Genomic DNA, 19,642 nt, shown 5'->3' on the forward strand with positions numbered 1-19,642 from the left:
ACAATTGCACCCAAAACCATAAGATACCTAGGAATAAATTTAACCAAAGAGGCAAAGGATCTGTACTCAGAAAACTATAAAATACTCATGAAAGAAATTGAAGAAGACACAAAGAAATGGAAAAACGTTCCATGCTCATGGATTGGAAGAACAAACATTGTGAAGATGTCAATGCTACCTAGAGCAATCTACACATTCAAAGCAATCCCCATCAAACTACCATCCACTTTTTTCAAAGAAATGGAACAAAAAATCCTAAAATTTGTATGGAACCAGAAGAGATCCCGAATAGCCAGAGGAATATTGAAAAAGAAAAGCAAAGCTGGCGGCATCACAATTCCGGACTTCCAGCTCTATTACAAAGCTGTCATCATCAAGACAGTATGGTACTGGCACAAAAACAGACACATAGATCAATGGAACAGAATAGAGGGCCTAGAAATGGACCCTCAACTCTAGGGTCAACTAATCTTTGACAAAGCAGGAAAGAATGTCTAATGGAAAAAAGACAGTCTCTTCAACAAATGGTGTTGGGAAAATTGGACAGCCACATGCAGAAGAATGAAACTGGACCACTTCCTTACACCACACACCAAAATAGACTCCAAATGGTTGAAAGACCTAAACGTGAGACAGGAATCCATCAAAATCCCAAAGGAGAACACAGGCAGCAACCTCTTCAACCTCAGCCACAGCAACTTCTTCCTAGAAACATCGCCAAAGGCAAGGGAAGCAAGGGCCAAAATGAACTGTTGGGATTTCATCAAGATAAAAAGCTTTTGCACAGCAAAAGAAACAGTCCACCAAACCAAAAGACAACCGACAGAATGGGAGAAAATATTTGCAAATGACATATCAGATAAAGAGCTAGTATCCAAAATCTATAAAGAACTTATCAAACTCAACACCCAAAGACAAATAATCCAATCAAGAAATGGGCAGAAGAGGGGTGCCTGGGTGGCTCAGTCGGTTAGGTGGCTGCCTTCAGCTCGGGTCGTGATCCCGGGGTCCTGGGATCGAGCCCCACATCGGGCTCCCCGCTTGGCGGGAAGCCTGCTTCTCCCTCTCCCACTCCCCCTGCTGTGTTCCCTCTCTCGCTGTCTCTCTCTCTGTCAAATAAATAAAATATTAAAAAAAAAAAAAGAAATGGGCAGAAGACATGAACAGACATTTTTCCAAAGAAGTCATCCAAATGGCCAACAGACACATGAAAAAGTGCTCAACATCGCTCGGCCTCAGGGAAATCCAAATCAAAACCTCAATAAGGTACCACCTCACACCAATCAGAATGGCTAAAATTAACAAGTCAGGAAATGACAGATGTTGGCGGGGACGCGGAGAAAGGGGAACCCTCCTACACTGTTGGTGGGAATGCAAGCTGGTGCGACCACTCTGGAAAACAGTATGGAAGTTCCTCAAACAGTTGAAAATAGAGCTACCCTATGATCCAGCAATTGCACTACTGGGTATTTACCACAAAGATACAAATGTAGAGATCCGAAGGGGGTACGTGCACCCCGATGTTTATAGCAGCAATGTCCACAATAGCCAAACTGTGGAAAGAGCCAAGATGTCCATCGACAGATGAATGGATAAAGAAGATGTGGGATATATACACAATGGAGTATTAGGCAGCCATCAAAAGGAATGAGATCTAGCCATTTGCAACGACGTGGATGGAACTGGAGGGTGTTATGCTGAGTGAAATAAGTCAATCAGAGAAAGACATGTATCATATGACCTCACTGATATGAGGAATTCTTAATCTCAGGAAGCAAACTGAGTGTTGCTGGAGTGGTGGGGGGTGGGAGGGATGGGGTGGCTGGGCGATAGACATTGGGGAGGGTATGTGCTATGGTGAGCACTGTGAATTGTGCAAGACTGTTGAATCACAGATCTGTACCTCTGAAACAAATAATGCAATATATGTTAAGAAAAAAAAAAGAAGAAGAAGATAGCAGGAGGGGAAGAATGAAGGGGAGTAAGTCGGAGGGGGAGATGAACCATGAGAGACGATGGACTCTGAAAAACAAACTGAGGGTTCTAGAGGGGAGGGGGGTGGGGGGATGGGTTAGCCTGGTGATGGGTATTAAAGAGGGCACGTTCTGCGTGGAGCACTGGGTGTTATGCACAAACAATGAATCATGGAACACTACATCAAAAACTAATGATGTAATGTATGGTGATTAACATAACAATAAAAAATTTTAAAAAAATAAAATAAAATAATCTGATTAAGAAACCACAGTCCCCGTTTAAAGCTGAAATTTTTTATGGCCATAAGTGAAGATGACAATATGGCAGGTAATGTGATATATGATAATAGTTCATTATTAGAAATTTTAAGGGTTAAATATAATTAGAAAGAAAACTGGACCGCCAAGATTCACTTCTGTATATTTTTGCATAAAATTTTACTAGTCTTCAGTTTCAAACTTTGCTCTCACTGCCTTGCTTCACTTCTTTCAGAAAAATATACATTGTGCAATTGGGGGGGGGTCCCTGAGGTTAACTAGTATGGTCAGTTCTGTGTGGCTGTAAACTTCAGATCTGGATATTGTCCCCCATTCGCTCTTTCCAAAGATGCAGGGCACTTATTACAGGATACCTGTCCTACTGTATTAGCTTAAAAAATGCTGGTGACAGTATAGCTGAAAAGTCAAATGGAAAAAAATTTGAAAGTCTCAGCATCTTCCCTTCTGCTGATTTTTTTAGACTGATTCTTGAGAAGAATGTTCCTGTGCAGAATGACCAGGCTGTGGCACCTCTAATCCTGTAACTGCAAGCCCCTTCATAATCAGTGGAGATGGCCACACGGTTGGTTCATTCACCCCATAGTGATGAGAATCAAACGTGAAAATGGCTGAAACAACTGGGTCAAATCTGCAGCGGGCCACATAAAAATGAGGGCATATTCAAAAATCATAACGGATCATACTTTCTGTGGGTAAAATAGGAGTGATGATGGGGAAGTATCAGCCAGTTTCAGAAGGACACTAGCAAGTAAAATGATGTAAATCATTCATATTTATATAGGTATGGAATAAAAATAAACAATACTGTTTATCATATAAATTTAGGCATATTTATGTCCCAAACATCTAATTTCCAGCTCATTCCCTCTCATAATAAAAGTTAGCCAGCAATAGAAGCATTGGGGAGTCAGAATATTTTAAGCTTAAGTATTACTTTTAATACTGTTTCATTACGCTGGGGTGGATTTCTTCCATTAGCCATTCCAAATCCATCCTCTGCCCTTCTCTGCTGCGTCCTGTGCCCTGGGAGGCTGGTTTGGTTTGGGCTCTATCAACAGGCTTCCTTGTCCTCTGGCTTCCAGTTTGGTCAATAGAGGGCATGAAAGAAGACCAGAGAAAGGGAGGAGAGTGAGGGTGAGCATTGCTTCAACTCCCCTTGATGAGGTCATCCCTCCACATAAGGTAATGGCTCTTTCTAGATGGCCTATTCCACACAGTCTGTCTTCAGATCCCTGCAAGTACTTTCTCCTCTTTGCCCTATTACTACACCACCCCTAGTGGTTTCCATACTCCTTGTCCAAACCTTTGTAAACAATCCCTCTAGTAAACTCTCCTCAAAACACCAACCTGTTTAACCATGTGTGACCTTGGTTGAATCATATGACCAGCTAGAACCTTGACTGAATCATATGACCAGTAATCATTGTTTACAATGAATTTGGCAATTCATTTAAAATAATTGATGATAACAAAAGGTGGCTGTTTCCCTTCACCTTTTGCATGCTTTCCTTGCTAAACCTGAGGCAAGATTCATGGAATGCACCTTCCGTATTATCTCAGAACTTCCTCAAGGGTATGTGGCCTTGACTTTATTAAAACAGCTCTAAGTCTAACAGCTGTCTTGGGGATGGAAAACAAGTAATTCTGTCAGGTTGACTCAAGTCAGGCCTCTATTCGCCAAATGTGTGATTTTTTGGTGATACAAGTCAAGTAGGTCTGGTTATCTAGTTTACTCTTTATTAGGGGATAATTCATTCCTTACATTTCCACTTGCTGCCTATCAGCTTTTGTTCTGAACTATCTTTTCAAGGATTTATATGGCAAACAGCCTTGGAATGTAGAGATAATATCTCCTTGGGCAAAGAGCACATTTGTTTCCTGACCAGGACAATAAGGACAAGTTCTCCCTCCAGGGCAAAAGTTGGGCAGGTTCGCCTGCAGATCCTTCTTAAAAGATTGGGTTTTCTAAATTTGGAGTTCCTCGGCTGTGACGCAAACCCGCTACATTCACAACATACACTGGGATCTTTTCACCTAACCCACGGAACTTGGAAGGCAAGGGAACCAATGCAGACATGAAGCTCACACTGCCTGCTGTGCTAGGAGTAGAAAAGTCCTTTGTCTCTGACCAAGATGTCCCCTATCTTCTATTGGCATTTATGAAACTACGGCAGGCTAATCTGTTTGCACACAGGGTAAAAATCTTATGCCCTTCACAGTTCTTAACAGTCCAAGGACTCCCACTGTAACCAAATTTACTTGAATTGAGTCACAGAGAGAAACTGCAGCAGGTGGAGTTATTGCATAACGTAAACATTATTTGTAGCAAATAAGGAGATCATGAGGAATAACTTCCAAAGCCATGACTCCTCAAGTAAGGGTAAATGGGTTCCTTTTATTTAGGGTTAGGATGAATATTTAGATAGGGGAGTCTTGTCATCATATATAGAGGGGGACGTAGGGTGGGGCATGTGCCTTAAGGAAACATGCCAATACATACAATGTATGTTATGTGAAGGTGTCTTGTGCTCTCCTTGGGCACAGATTTTAGTATTATAATAAGGTAAAGGTAACTGCTGGTCACTCCATGGGTCACTCCATGGTCCATCTGTGCAGGTGTGAATTGGGGTTAAGTTAGAACTTGTCTGATGCCAAGTGATGTGGAGCATTTTTTCATGTGTCTCTTATCAATTTGTATTTCTTCTTTGGAGAAATGTCTGTTCATGTCTTCTGCTCATTTCTTTTTTTTTAAAAAGATTTATTTATTTATTTATTTGACAGAGAAAGCAAGAGAGCACAATCAGGGGGAGCAGTAGAAGGAGAGGGAGAAGCAGGCTTCCCGCAGAGCAAGGAGCCCGATGCAGGGCTCGATCTCGGGACCCTGGGATCATGACCTGAGCCAAAGGCAGACACTTAACCATCTGAGCACCCAGGCACCGCTTCAGCCCATTTCTTGATTGGATTTTTGTTTTTTGGGGGTGTTGAGTTTGCTAAGTTCTTTATAGATTTTGGATACTAGCCCTCTATCTGATAAGACATTTGCAAATATCTTCTCCCATTCTGTCAGTTGTCTTTTGGTTTTGTCGACTGTTTCCCCTGCTATGCAGAAGTTTTTTATCTTGATGAAGTCCTAACAGTTTATTTTTGCTTTTGTTTCTCTGGCCTTTGGAGACGCATCTAGCAAGAAGTTGTTGTGGCCAAGGTCAAAGAGGTTGCTGCCTGTGTTCTCCTCTAGGATTTTGATGGACTCCTGTCTCATTTAGGTCTTTCATCCACTTTGAGTTTATTTTTGTGTGTGGTATAAGGCAATGGTCCAATTTCATTCTTCTGCACATAGCTGTCCAATTTTCCCAACACCATTTGTTGAAGAGACTGTCTTTTCTCCATTGGACATTTTCCTGCTTTGTCAAACATCAGTTGACCTTAGAGTTGAGGGTCCATTTCTGGGCTCTCTATCCTGTTCCATTGATCTATGTGTCTGTTTTTGTACCAGTAGCATACTGTCTTGATGATGACAGCTTTGTAATACAGCTTGAAGTCCAGAATTGTGATACCTCCAGCTTTGGCTTCCTTTTTCAACATTCCTTTGGCTATTTGGGGTCTTTTCTGATTCCACACAAATTTTAGGATTGTTTGTTCCAGTTCTGTGAAAAATGTTGATGCTATTTTGATAGGGATTGCATTGAAAGTGTAGATTGCTTTGGGTAGCATAGGCATTTTAACAATTATTTGTTCTTCCAGTCCATGAGCATGGAATGTTTTCCCATTTCTTTGTGTCTTCCTCAATTTCTTTCATAAATATTCTATAGTTTTCAGACTACAGATCCCTACCTCTTTGGTTAGGTTTATTCCTTGGTATCTTATGGTTTTGGTGCAATTGTAAATGGGATCGATTCCTTGATTTCTCTTTCTTCTGCCTCATTTTTAATGTATAGAAATGCAACTGACTTCTGTGCATTGGTTTTATTATTTTATTTTTTTAATTTTTTTTAAAGATTTTATTTATTTGAGAGAGTGTGAATGAGAAAGAGCATGAACGGTGGGTAGGGGCAGAGGGAGAGGGAGAAGCAGACTCCCTGCTGAGTGGGGAGCCCAATGTGGAGCTTGATCCCAGGACCCCGGGATCATAACCTGAGCTGAAGGCAGATGCTCAACCGACTGAGCCACCCAGGTGCCCCTGTGCATTGGTTTTATATCCCGCCACTTTGCTGAATTCCTGTATCAGTTCTAGCAATTTTTTTGCTAGAGTCTTTTGGGTTTTCCACATAGATTATTATGTTATCTGTGAGGAATGAAAGTTTGACTTCTTCTTTGCAGATTTGAATGCCTTTTATTTCTTTTTGTTGTCTGATTGCTGAGGCTAGGAATTCTGGTATTATGTTGAACAACAGTGGTAAGAGTGGACATTCCTGTTGTGTTCAGAATGGCTAAAAGTAACACTCAGGAAATAACAGATGTTGGCGAGGATGCGGAGAAAGGGTAACCCTCTTGCACTGTTGGGTGAAAATGCAAACTGGTGCAGCCACTCTGGAAAACAGTATGGAGGTTCCTCAAAGAGTTAAAAATAGAACTGCCCCAAGACCCAGAAATTGTACAACTAGGTATTTATCCAAAGGATACAATGGTGATGAATGGATAAAGAAGATATGGTATATGATGTAGTTTTTGAATGTTGGTGAAGTCTGGAGCCGGAGGCCAAGAAAGAATTCTTGAGATGTCTTTGGTGCAAAAAAAGGTGATTTTATTAAAGCACCGGGACAGGACCCATGGGCAGAAAGAGCTGCTGCCCCAGAATTGTGAGGGGCAACTGATGATATACTTTGGGGCTGGGGGAAGTAAAGACAAAGGGAAGTTCCAAAAAGATTTTCATATGCTAAAGGAGACTCTCAGGATACCAGAGGCCTTGCTATTGTCAAACTAAGGTCGTTTTTCCCTCTAGCAAGTCATTAAACATTAAGACAATTGGGAGCTTCCTGGAAGGTTATACTCTGCCTGCCTCAAGTACTTGTCAATGGGCTACAGGTTATAAGGACATTTAATTTAATCTACACGTCCTTCTGCCTTTGTTTTCCATATCAGTACACACACACACACACACACACACACACACACACACACACACACACACCGGAATATTATTCGGCCATCAAAAAGAATGAAATTTTGCCACTTGCAACACCGTGGATGGAACTAGAGGGCATTGTGCTAAATGAAATAAGCCATATGATTTCACTCATATGTGGAATTTAAGAAACAAAACAGATGAACATAGTGAAAGGGAAGGAAAAATAAAATAAGAGGAAAGCAGAGAGGGAGGTAAACCATAAGAGACTCTTAACTATAGCAAACTGAGAGTGGCTAGAGGGGAGGTGGGGGGGGATGGGGTAACTGGTGATGGGTATTAAGGAGGGCACTTGAAGTAATGAGCACCAGGTGTTGTATGCAACTGATGAATCACTGAATTCTACCTCTGAAACTAATAATACAGAATAGGTTAATTAAATTGAATTTAAATAAAATTTTAAAAAAAAGAGAGAGAAAGAGAAACTGGTCTAGATGGCCTGGGCCCACCTGGGTGGAGCTTTGTCCAGGCAATCCTCATCACTTGAGGGGTAGTTTTGGTTTCTATCATCATGAGATGCTACACATCTCAGGTCTTTTGTCTGAGGTAAGAGATAAGCTGGAAAGAAATGCTTAAGGAAAAACATGGGATAAAGATCAGTGGGTACAAGCAGGTGAGCAGGAAAGGTCAGGTCTTGGGGTCTAGCTGCTGACACCATCTCAGTGATGAGGGAGCCAAAGGCAAGCTGAGGACAAAGCACAAGCTGACACCCTGCAACCTCACCTCCCCGCCACCCCATATGTGTGACATGCCTCCTGGAAACTCCCAACTGTCTTAATGCTTTGATAGAAGGAAAAGCAACCTTAGCTTGACAATAGCAAGGCCTCCAGTATCCTGAGGGTCTTCTTTAGCATATGAAAGTCCTTTTGGACACCTCCCTTTCTCCTGACCTCCCCCCAACTCCCAAGTATATAATCAGCCATTTCTCACAATCCCAGTGCCAAGCTCTTTCTACCCTCGGGGTCCTGTCCCCTTGCCTTTTTTTTTTTTTTAAGATTTTATTTATTTATTTGAGAGAGAGCAGAGTAAGAAAGAGAGAGCACGAGTGTGTGTGTGGGGGGGTGCAGAGGGAGAGGGAGAAGCAGGATCCCCATGGAGCAGGGAGCCTGATGTGGGGCTCTGTCCCAGGACCCCAAGATCATGACCTGAGCCAAAGGCAGCTGCTTAACCGACAGAGCCACCCAGGCACCCCAAGAACTGCTTTTCAAAAGAAGAAAGTTATAGCATGAACTTCCTCCAAAACCTTGTCTAATCTAGGGCTTGCCAAAGTCTCCAAACAGCATCTCTGCTGCCAGACACACTTTTAACGCCATTAGATCTGCTATGCCATAAGGCCCAACAGGCACTTCAGCCTGCTTATCAGCCTAGACCTGTTGCAGAGCTCATTCTTATCCCAGAACCCACTTAAAACTGGCAGCTGATGGCTTGTCTCATGAATGGGGTGGTGCAGCATGCCCAAATGTGGTAGAGGTTGTCACCAAAATCCAGAAAACTTCATCATACACTGTGCCTCTTTCTTTGCAGTGGTTGATGCAAGGTACTGCCACTTGTCTCTCTGTGGAAGGAATCTCCTAATATGCCCCAAATCACTGAACCCCTTGAAACTTCATCAAGGTGGCAGGGCCCTGAACTATCACAGTTTTTCTCCCACCCTCTGGTATATATAGTTTCTAACTCCTGCTCACTAGATTCAATTAACATTGCAAATAATGAATGTAAAAAGAAAAAGGTGATGTTTCATAAAATACAATAAAAGGTATAGCTTTGTCTCTGCTATATAAATGCAAACTGCTCCTGATTGGGTTGGAAAAGAATGCATGTGCCAGGTCACATGTCAGGTGCCAGGGTGATGACTTGTTCCAGTCAATATACGTCTAAAACTGTAGCTGCAGCAAACATTACAATCTGAGTATGTCTGCAATAATCTATCATTTTCCAAGGCGCTTCAGGCTGTTGCTCTGGTCACACAGAAACATTTTATGCAGACATAATAGGAATCACTAACACTGCTTCTCTCGAGGTTTTTATGGCAGTGGTAATTTCTACCATCCCTTCTGAAGTATCTCTTCCCAATTACTACTGGTGTATTGTGCGGGAAGAGTTCCAGAGACTCTAGATGGTTTTTCCTTTCATAATAGCCCTCACTCCAAAGGACAGGAAACCAGAAGGGTACTTTGTTAGTTATCAAGTCTATGTATGTGCATTCTCACCATATATCCTGTAACTGTAATAATAAACACAGTGTGGATCTGCAGTTCCACTAGACCCACTGTTAGCTGAATTTGGGTCAAGACTTCATGTAAAAGCCTGACGTCCATAAGCACCGACTTTGGTGGACTTTTGTAGAGTTTGGAGTCTCTGGGGATCAGGGTAAAATTAGAGTCAGTATGTCATATCTCCCAGGAGTTCTGGGTATTTCCCTTTCCCCAGTGCACGGTCCCGTGGTTAGATAGCTGCAGGTCACTCTGAGGAAAGCTCTTCTCCACCCTGTGGAGGAAATTCACTGTGTACACCTATAGCTCTCCTGCAGGGTTCTTTTTCAGAGGCATGTAGCCCCCACCTCTGTTGAGGGGCTCTGGGTCTGTACACTAGCTTAATTCTGGGAACTTGGTAAGAAGTCATGAATCCAAACAGTGAGGTCTAGTTAGTTTCTTCCCAGCTGACCTCAAAGTATTCAAAGCAGAAGCTGTGTAGGCTGCCCATTTATTCCAGAACACCCCTATTACTCTTCTCTGTGGATTCATTGTACTAACCACACCAAACATGTCTTTGTTAGGATCTACCGCCTAGCTCCGTCCCCCTCTGAAGTTCCATTTTCCCACTGTCATCAGGAAATGCCATTTCCATGGCATTTCTCATGGTCTTTCTGGATGTCAAGAGAGCCTCAGAGAGATGCCCTCTTGCTCCCTTACCCAATGCTTGGTGAACAAAGTGGCCTCTAGGCTCTCCTAGAGGGCATTAGTTGGTGGCAGAGCTGGCGACCAATGACAGGATTTAGAGGATCAAATCAAGAGGCTGCCACTGCCTCCAGTTTCTTCCCTATGAACTCTAGAATGCTGCTAGATGACCAAGCTGTGCTGGACACCTCGTACTGCCTTCTACACATCAGAGAATGCATCACTGGAGGAAGCCTGCTTCTCCCTCTCTCACTCCCCCTGCTTGCGTTCCCTCTCGTGCTCTCTCTGTCAAATAAATAAAATCTTTAAAAAAAAAAAAAGAAAAAGGAACTAATCACTATTCAGAACTTTAGCTCCAAAGGGTTTGAGAAATGTCCTTTCTAGCTAGGTGGCCTTGTGCCTATCCACAAGTCTTTTACTGTGGCAGAAGAGAAGAACAGACAGATGTGGGAGAATTACTCCCAGTCTGCCACACTTCCCTCTCCTTCTCTCCTGGTTCCCTCCCATCAGCATTTAAACATGCTCAAATCGCTGTTGTTTTCTGCCATTTCTGGAAGAGAAAACCATCCCTCATCTTCATCTCTTCTTTATTTCCATCTCCTTATTCTACATAGTTCTATATTATGAAAGAATTATCCTCAAATACTTATTTATTGGTGGATGCAAGAAAGTCTGAATTCAGCATAGCAAAGGAAGCTATAGATATCAATATGCAATATATGAAACTGACAGCTGTGGACTGACTGAAAGTTGAAGACTGTTCAGTGTCAGGTCATTTTTTATCACCAGGTGTGGTACGCAGAATAATGGGCCCCAAAGATGTTCATACCCTACTTCCAGAACCTGTGAATATATTACCTTGCATGGCAAGAAGGATTTTGCAGATGAGATTAAGGATCTTGAGGTTATTTTAAATTATCTGAGCAGTACCAATCTAATCACATGTATCTTTAAAACTGTAAGATGGGGGCACCTGAGTGGCTCCGTTGGTTAGGCATCTGCCATAGGCTCAGGTCATGATCCTGGAGTCCTGGGATCGAGCCCCACATCAGGCTCGCTGCTCAGTGGGCAGTCTGCTTCTCCCTCTGCCACTGTCCCTGTTGTGCACTCTCACTCTCTTTCTCTTAAATAAATAAATAAATAAATAAACAAATAAATACCTTTAAAAAAATAAATAAAAGAATAAGATGAAGAAAAAAGAGGAGATGCTTGAAGGGAATTCAACTTATTGTTGCCGGCTTTGAAGGTAGAGGAAGAAGACCACAAACCAAGGATGTGGACATCCTCTAGAAGCTGTAGACAGCCCTCAGCTGACAGCCAGCAAGGACAGGAACTTATAGTCCTGTAACTTCAAGGAACTGAATTCTGCCAATGACTTGAATAAGCAAGGAAAAACATTCTCCCTAGAGCCTCCAGAATGCAATGTGACCTGGCCAACTCCTGAGCTTTAGCTCTTTGAGGTCCATGCCTCCAGAACTGTAAGATAATATATATTATTCAAGCCACTGCATTTGTGTTTGTTATGGCAGCAATAGAAAATATATCAAACAAGGTACTTTTGCCATGTAAGTCTTCCTTCCTGGGGACACTGATTATAAAACCAGGGTCCCTGAGATTAGGGGAAGTTGAAAAAGATTAGTTCTGGGACAACCACCTGAGTCTTATATCCTGACTTACAAAGAGTTCTAGGCAGAGTATCAAGCAGGAAGGGAAAAAACAAAGACACTGCTCTTCTGTCTTGGTCTCCCTTCCCAAATGAGAAAACTGGAAAGCACACATCATAGGATTTACAAAAGAGCAGCAAAAAATTCTAGTTCTACCTCTATACAGTAAAGATACGTAAATAAAAGCACTGATTACACTGGCCCAAGCCCAGTGGGATACCATTCAGAGCTATTCATGTACAGAATACTGGTTCTTCCCCATCCCTATATCCTACCTGTGTAAAAGCACAGAGGACATGTGCTTTACATGAGTTTACACAAGTGCAATTCACAGCATGAAATTACCCCATAAAGAGCTCTCTTCATATTTGAAGAAAAAAACCATTCCTCCACAGTAGTCCAAAATCCTCCCATGAATTCTTACCTCACAGAAGTCAAAGCCTTCTTTCTATGGGGGATCACCATAGTATAGCATCTAATGTACAAATGAATGACATATTGATCTTTAAATCCTAAAATAATTTCTCAGTATAAAAACATTTTTCCTTTCTCACATTTTTATAATGCATAGAATCTTCTTCCTAACCAGAAATACCTTCTCTCCCAAATCTTCTGAATTATCTAGTTTTGAATCTAATTACTTAATAAAGTTAAGGTTTTTTCAAATTTCTTTTAACCTGTAACTTGGTATTTCTGAATTGTCACTTAAATCAGCCTGAAAATAAAACATCCATGGAGATAAAGAAAACAAAACTTCCCTACCAGACAGAGCTACTGGAAAGTTCATCTAGTGAGTAATAATTTATAGTAAAGGTAATTTATTATTTACCATGCAAGTTGTTTACGCCATTTACAGCATCTTCTTCACTTTAGTGACAAAGGCCAACATATACGACTAAGGATTATCAGGTGGCTTAAGATACTTTATCACCTTTCTTGTGAGGAAACTAAAGAACCCTATGGTCATTAATCCAGTAATTCTAGTAACGCACTTTTGAAGATGAGGGTGAATGTTCTACTCATTTTTTATTTCAGTAGTTTAAAAACAGAGACTTTATAAAGAAAAACCAATATAAAAGCTAATGAAGGAAGAAACCTGAATCAAGGATGTAAAAATTAAATCTGTAAGCAGAGAGAGCCATCAGAAAATATTGTTAGGCAAACCCTGGAAATGTGGGAAATAGTAATTGGGGTAAAAGAAGAAGCAAGGGCAAGGACAAAATCAAATCCAAGTCAGAAACACAGGTAGACTGCAATTTCCAAATTGTGTGCTCAGGGGCATAGGACACTGGAGTGAACTCACAAGGCACCATGGGATATTTTAAATTTTTGAGAGAAACACGGAAACATCTGCGAGACATTGTAAGAATGTCTATGGTTAGGTTGTTTGGACCTAATAACTTAACAAATGGAACTATGCAGTATTTCTTAGGCTCAAGGACACCATGAAAAAATTAAAGATTTCAATGGTGTTGTCAAACAAGTTTGGGAATCTCTGTCTTAAGGACATACTAGGGTTCAAAAGACAGCTTGTCCAGAGTAGAATCAGAAAAGTAGAGCAAAAGGAAAAAGGACAGTGCCTCCAGCCCCTATTTCCCTAGTTATACCTAGTGGGGCCTTTCTTTCACTCTATCCTGGCTCTAAAGAAAGGAACCTTTCTGCCCTATTACTCTGAATTTACTGCAGGATTCCTTCAAAATCAATGAATCTTGCTTATAAATCAATGAATCTTACTCTTACTTAAAGCAAAAACAAAACCATGATTTTTTTCAATGTTGGTTTGGGGACCAAATAACTAGAGTTCCCCAAATATTTAGTAAGAGAAAGTCTACTAAAATTTAAATACTTCTCTAGTGAAGAAATGAACTTTATGTTAAAATTCATTCAGCAATAATAGCCCATTATAGAAGTTTTAAAATTTACTCTAAATTAAGGGTTGGCAAACTTTTTCTGTAAAAGGCCAGGTCGTATTTTTAAATACTTTATCTTTTTTAACAACTCTAAAAATGTAAGAGCCAATTGAAAGCAGTGGGTGTGTTCACATTGCAGTCAACCAATCTCCAAATCTCATTACATCTTAAAAAAGCTGAAACTCTACACCCACTGAACTAACAGTTCTCCCGTTCCCCTTGTATTCCTGTGTACACAGCAGCACTAGACACCATTAGGGGATAGAAAGAAGGGTCTGTGGTCAGGGTTAAAAGGTCAAAGTGCACACACCAATGTTCACAACAGCAATATTCACAATAGGCAAAAGATGGATACCCAAATACCCACTGACAGGTGAATGGATAAAGAACAGGTGGTATATACATACAATATCATACTAGTCAGCCTTAAAAAAGTTCTGATACCTGCTACAACATGAATGGACCTTAAAAACATTATGCTAAGTGAAATACGCTAGATGGAAAAGGACAACTACTGTATGACTCCCCTTACACGAAGTACCTATTCATAGAGACAGAAAGTAGGATGGTGATTACCACAAACTGGGGGAAAAGGGAAATGGGGAGTTAGTGTCAAATAGATAAAGTTTCATTTTGGGACAATGAAAAAATTGCATATGGATTTGGTGGTGGCAGTTTCACAACAATATGAATGTACTTAACGCCACTTAACTGTACATTTAAAGATGGTTAAATGGCTCCTGGGTGGCTCAGTCGTTAAGCGTCTGCCTTCGGCTCAGGTCATGATCCCGGCGTCCTGGGATCGAGTCCCACATTGGGCTCCCCACTCAGCGGGAAGCCTGCTTCTCCCTCTCCCACTCCCCCTGCTTGTGTTCCCTCTCTCGCTCTCTCTCTGTTGAAAAATAAATAAAATCCTGGGGCGCCTGGGTGGCTCAGTTGGTTAAGCGACTGCCTTCGGCTCAGGTCATGATCCTGGAGTCCCGGGATCAAGTCCCGCATCAGGCTCGCTGCTCAGCAGGGAGTCTGCTTCTCCCTCTGACCCTCTTCCTTCTCGTGCTATCTCTCATTCTCTCTCTCTCAAATAAATAAATAAAATCTTTAAAAAAAATAAAAAAATAAAAATCTTTAAAAAAATGGTTAAATGGCAAATTTTATATTGCTATTTTACTACAATAAAAAGATGTAAAAATAGCTCTTAGCTCATGAGCCATACGGAAATAGACTGCAGACCACAACTGGGTGGCAGGCCATAGTTTGCTCTGAATCCTAAGACCCACTGAACAAAATGAACGAAATGACATGAAATATTTAAAAATTTTTTCCAAGTCATTATAATTGTCTTTTAACATGAACATGTTAAACAGATTTTCACATTTCACATATTTGTTACATCCACCAAAACTTTTAATGCAATCAAAAAATACTTGAGAGAAGTCTAAGATGAGGTCAAAATGTATATAAAGACATACAGACATATATGTAGAAATCTGGTATTACACAGACGTATGTACAGCTTTACCTATTACAGATGCAGAGGAGGCAAAAATGAATAAGTAAACTATATTGTCTTCAATAAAGCTTAAAATGTAACCTAAACAATGTGGTAGGTAAAGCTGACACTTAATGGGCAAAAATACTCAGTTTCAAAGTTCAGATTTTAAAGTTTGATATTACAGCTTGTTCCACTTTTATTTTCTTCCCCATTTATTGAGTACATAGTATGCTATTTTCCCTCCCATTTGGGGGGAGAAAAAAATGACACATTACAGAATCAAGCATAATGTAAAGACCTACTCACATCCCCTCCCTGCATTTGCAACCTTTAAATCTAACACTCACTTAACTCTTTCATTGGTTAGCACAATCTCAGACTCTGAAGGCAACATATTCCTAAAAAAGAAAACCCTAGACACTTTTTCTAGGCTTAGAGTCAGCTCTAGGCAAAAAATCACTCTATGCCAGAAGCCTTTTTCAAATAGGTAGAGTGTATATAAATATAGAGACAAAGGACATGGTTCCAGTTATCTATTCTCTGGCACAGACACGTAACAACCAACCCTAAACAAAGAAGTAAAACAATCATTTTCATAATGCTTATGGATTCTTTTTAAGACTTTATTGTTTTCTCAGAGCAGTTTCGGATTTACAACAAAACTGAGCAAAAGGCACAGAGAATTCCTATATACCCACCGTCCCCCCACATGCACAGCCTCTCCCATTATCAGGATTGTCTACCAGAAGGGTAAATTTTTTACCAAGGATCAGTCTACATCGACATATCAAAATCACCCAAAGTCCACTATTTACCTTAGGGTTCATACTTGGTGATGTACATTCTATGGAATTGGACAAAAGCACAGTGACATACATTCATTATAATATACAGAGTATTTTCGTTGCCCTAAAAATCCTCTATATTCTGCCTATTCATCTCTCCCTTTTCCCCATCTGGCAACCACTAATCTTTTTTACTGTCTCCATAGTTTCATCTTTTCCAGAATGGCATATAATTGGAATCATAGTGTATAGCCTTTTCAAATTGGCTCCTTTCACCTTGTAGTTGTCATTTAAGTTTCCTCCATGTCTTTTCATAGCTTGACAGCTCAATTCTTTTTAGTGCTCAATAATATTCCATTGCCTGAATGTACCACTGTTTATTAATCCATTTATCTACTGAAGGACATCTTGGTTGCTTCTAAGTTTTGGCAATTATGAGTAAAAGTGCTATAAACATCAAGGTGTAGGTTTCTGTATGGACAGATTTCACCTCCTTTAGGTAGAGTAACAAGTGCAATTGTTGGATCACATGGGAAGAGTATGTTTCATTTTATAAGAAACTTACAAACTATCTTCCAAAGTGGCTGTACTGTTTTGCATTCCCACTAACAATGTATGAGAATCCTTTTGCTCCACATCTTCACCAGCGTTTGGCGTTGTCAGTGTTCTGGATTTTGGCCATTCTATTAGCCATGTAGTGGTAAGTCATTTTGTTTTACTTTGCATTTCCCTGATTGTATGATGTAGAGCATCTTTGCATATACTCACTTGACATCTGTATTAACTTCTTCGGTGAGGTCTGTTAAGGTGTTTGGCCAATTTTTTTAATGAGTTTTTATTTTCCTATTGTTGAGTTTTAAAAGTTCTTTATATATTTTGAGTAACAGTCCTTTATTAGATGCATTTTTTACAAATATTTCTCCCAGCCTTGTCTTGTTTTCCAATTCTTTTAATGCCATGGATTCTTCAGGTCAGGAATTAGGACAAGACAGAACAGGAATGGCTTGCTTCTGGTCCACAAGTCTATGGCCTCAGCTGGGAAGACTGAAAAGACTGAAGGGTGGCTCAAATGGCTGAGAGCTGGAATCTGCTTCATCACTCATGTAACTGGTTCCTGGGCTAACTGGAGGGTGGGCTCAGCTATGACTGTCAATGAGAGTACTTCAAGGGGTCTCCCTATTGTTCTGGGCTTTCCACAGCACACCAGACTCAGAGAGTCAACTTCTTACATAATGGCTGAGAGTTCCAAAAGCAAGTGTTTCAACAGACAAGATGGAGTTGCATGGCCTTTTATGACCTAGCCTCTGACGTCACATATGGTGATTATGATAACTTTCACTATATTCTATTGTATAAATCAATCATAAGCCCATCCAGATTTAAGGGGAGGGGACACAAGGTATATCTTTTTATGGGAAGGACATCAAAGAAGTGGTACCATATTTTAAAACCACCATGGACACATTTAGAGAGAGATGGAAACCTATGCCAAAGGGTTAACAGTGCCCACCTCCCAGGATCCCTCAAAGTGAATTTTATTAACTTATTATTTTGTCAGACTAACCCAAACATATCCTCCTTGGATGTCAAAGTTCCATCTACGTATTTTCATATAATACAGTAACAAAGAGAAACTTCATTTTATCTATATAAACTGCATTAAGGATGACTAATATCTTACTTTTGGCCCTAGTACCATCTGCCAGTTACAGCCATTTCTTATTTTCTGAACAACATCAAGCTGAGATCCATCCTCTGGCTTAGGCTAAGGCATATCCAGAAAAAATACAGAGAATACCTATAGCAAGTATAGCAAGTAGATTAGGATCACGCCAGCATTTTAACTGCTGAAACTGGTGGCCATTCTCTATCTCAGTGATTGCTAGACTTTAGGATTTCATGAACCAAGAAAAATTTCAGAAATAAAATAAACCAAATGGGAGCAAATAAAATTAGCAACATTTTATTTTCCAAGGAAAAATATTTAGGAAACAACTACTCCTCTATAACTGTCATCACATAAAAGAAACAGAATGGACAATTTCAAAATAAAGCACAATCCTTAAGAGTAAGTTTGACTAAATGAAAACTCACTATATATATATTTTTCTCATTTCCCCACTGATCTGCAGAAACTTCACCATAGATGAAATTCACAAACTGGTGTGTGAAACCACTTGTGCATAGGACATTCTGGTCTCTTCCATCTCTTGCTTTATTCTAATAGTTCTAGGACTTTAGCTTGCTCCTAGGAACTCGGTCTAGAAGACATATAAATACATAATTATAATACAACATGAATGCTGTAAGGATACAGAGAAAAAACTGTGAAAGGTTTCATACATTGGGTGAAAATGATTTGCCCATGAGCAGGAAGGAGGAAAACTATTAAAGGTGGCAATGACTATGGCTGAAAGCACAGAGACAATCTGTGTGTGCGGTATATCCAAGGAATATATATTGTGTACTAAAAAGTAAGTAGTGGTTATACTTGGTTGTACAGCAAGGGCTACTTTTCTTTATTCTTCTATTTTCTGAAATTTAACAATGGAATATGCATTAATTTAATGACCAGGAAATAACTATTTTAATTTTGTAGACTACCTTAGGAAGAACAAACAAAAGGCCTATTTCCCTTTAAGAAAGCAGTTTGTATTAAAAGAGGCCAGGTTGGAAAATGGAGATGCTAAGGATTTGATAGATGGGTGCAGAAATCCAGCTCCAGACTTTGGCTAGAACGGATGACACTGGGACTGGTAACATTCCCTCAGTGCCTCTGTGAGAATTCTAGGCTAGGTGCACTCAATACCGAGGTTTTCCTGTCCACATAGTCATTAGTCAGAAATTCTCAGGTGGCAGGTGCTGTCTGACAGGTCAAATGCTTAGCAGTGCCTTTGGAGTCAAGAGACCAAGGTTAGAATTCTGGCTCTACCACTAACTAGCTCAATGAGCAAAAGGAAATTAATCACTTGAACCTGTTTTCTCATCTGTAACATGGAAAACTGCCTACTTCTCTGGCTTTTTGTACAGATCAACTGATATAATAGAGGTATTTAGTACAATGTCTGCCCCTCAGAAAATGAGAATTAAAATATAGGACACTTTTATATATCTAATGGAGAAGTTAGGTATTTGCTTTACTGGTTTTGAAAGGCCTTAAGGTCCTATTTGCCATTTGTTCTATAGGTTTAGCTAAAAGCTGTAAGCACATAAAAAGTCTGTCAGTTGGAATGTCAAAACCTTTTGAAACTTAAGGGTATGAGAGTTTCTAACACAAATTCTAAATACGGAAAGGATATTCATTATTTGCGGTTGCTTCTAAAATTAAGCTACCTTTAGAATGTTCTGCAGGATCCAGAAAGAACTAAGTAGCCCTCCCCTAGATTCGAACAACTGATAAAAAACGAGGAGGACGTTTCCCATTCTTCACTGACTTACTCCGGCTGGCTCCCCCACCCACTCCCAGAGAGAACCGGAGATCTTTGTGCAGCTAAAAGGCTCAGTTCTAAGGTCTTAC

The 19,642-nt window shown here is 40.4% G+C and overlaps 1 long non-coding RNA gene across 3 annotated transcripts in view; it reads right to left on the bottom strand.

The window, feature by feature from the left end:
• The window catches only part of LOC141372655 (uncharacterized), a 115,233-nt gene that overhangs the window by 88,496 nt on the left and 7,095 nt on the right, over positions 1-19,642 (bottom strand). The window lies entirely within an intron of this gene.

Source organism: Callorhinus ursinus, unplaced genomic scaffold (assembly GCF_003265705.2).
Source record: "Callorhinus ursinus isolate GAN/ISIS: 27379988/994484 unplaced genomic scaffold, GSC_fseal_2.0 scaffold4, whole genome shotgun sequence".
Lineage (NCBI taxonomy): Eukaryota > Metazoa > Chordata > Mammalia > Carnivora > Otariidae > Callorhinus > Callorhinus ursinus.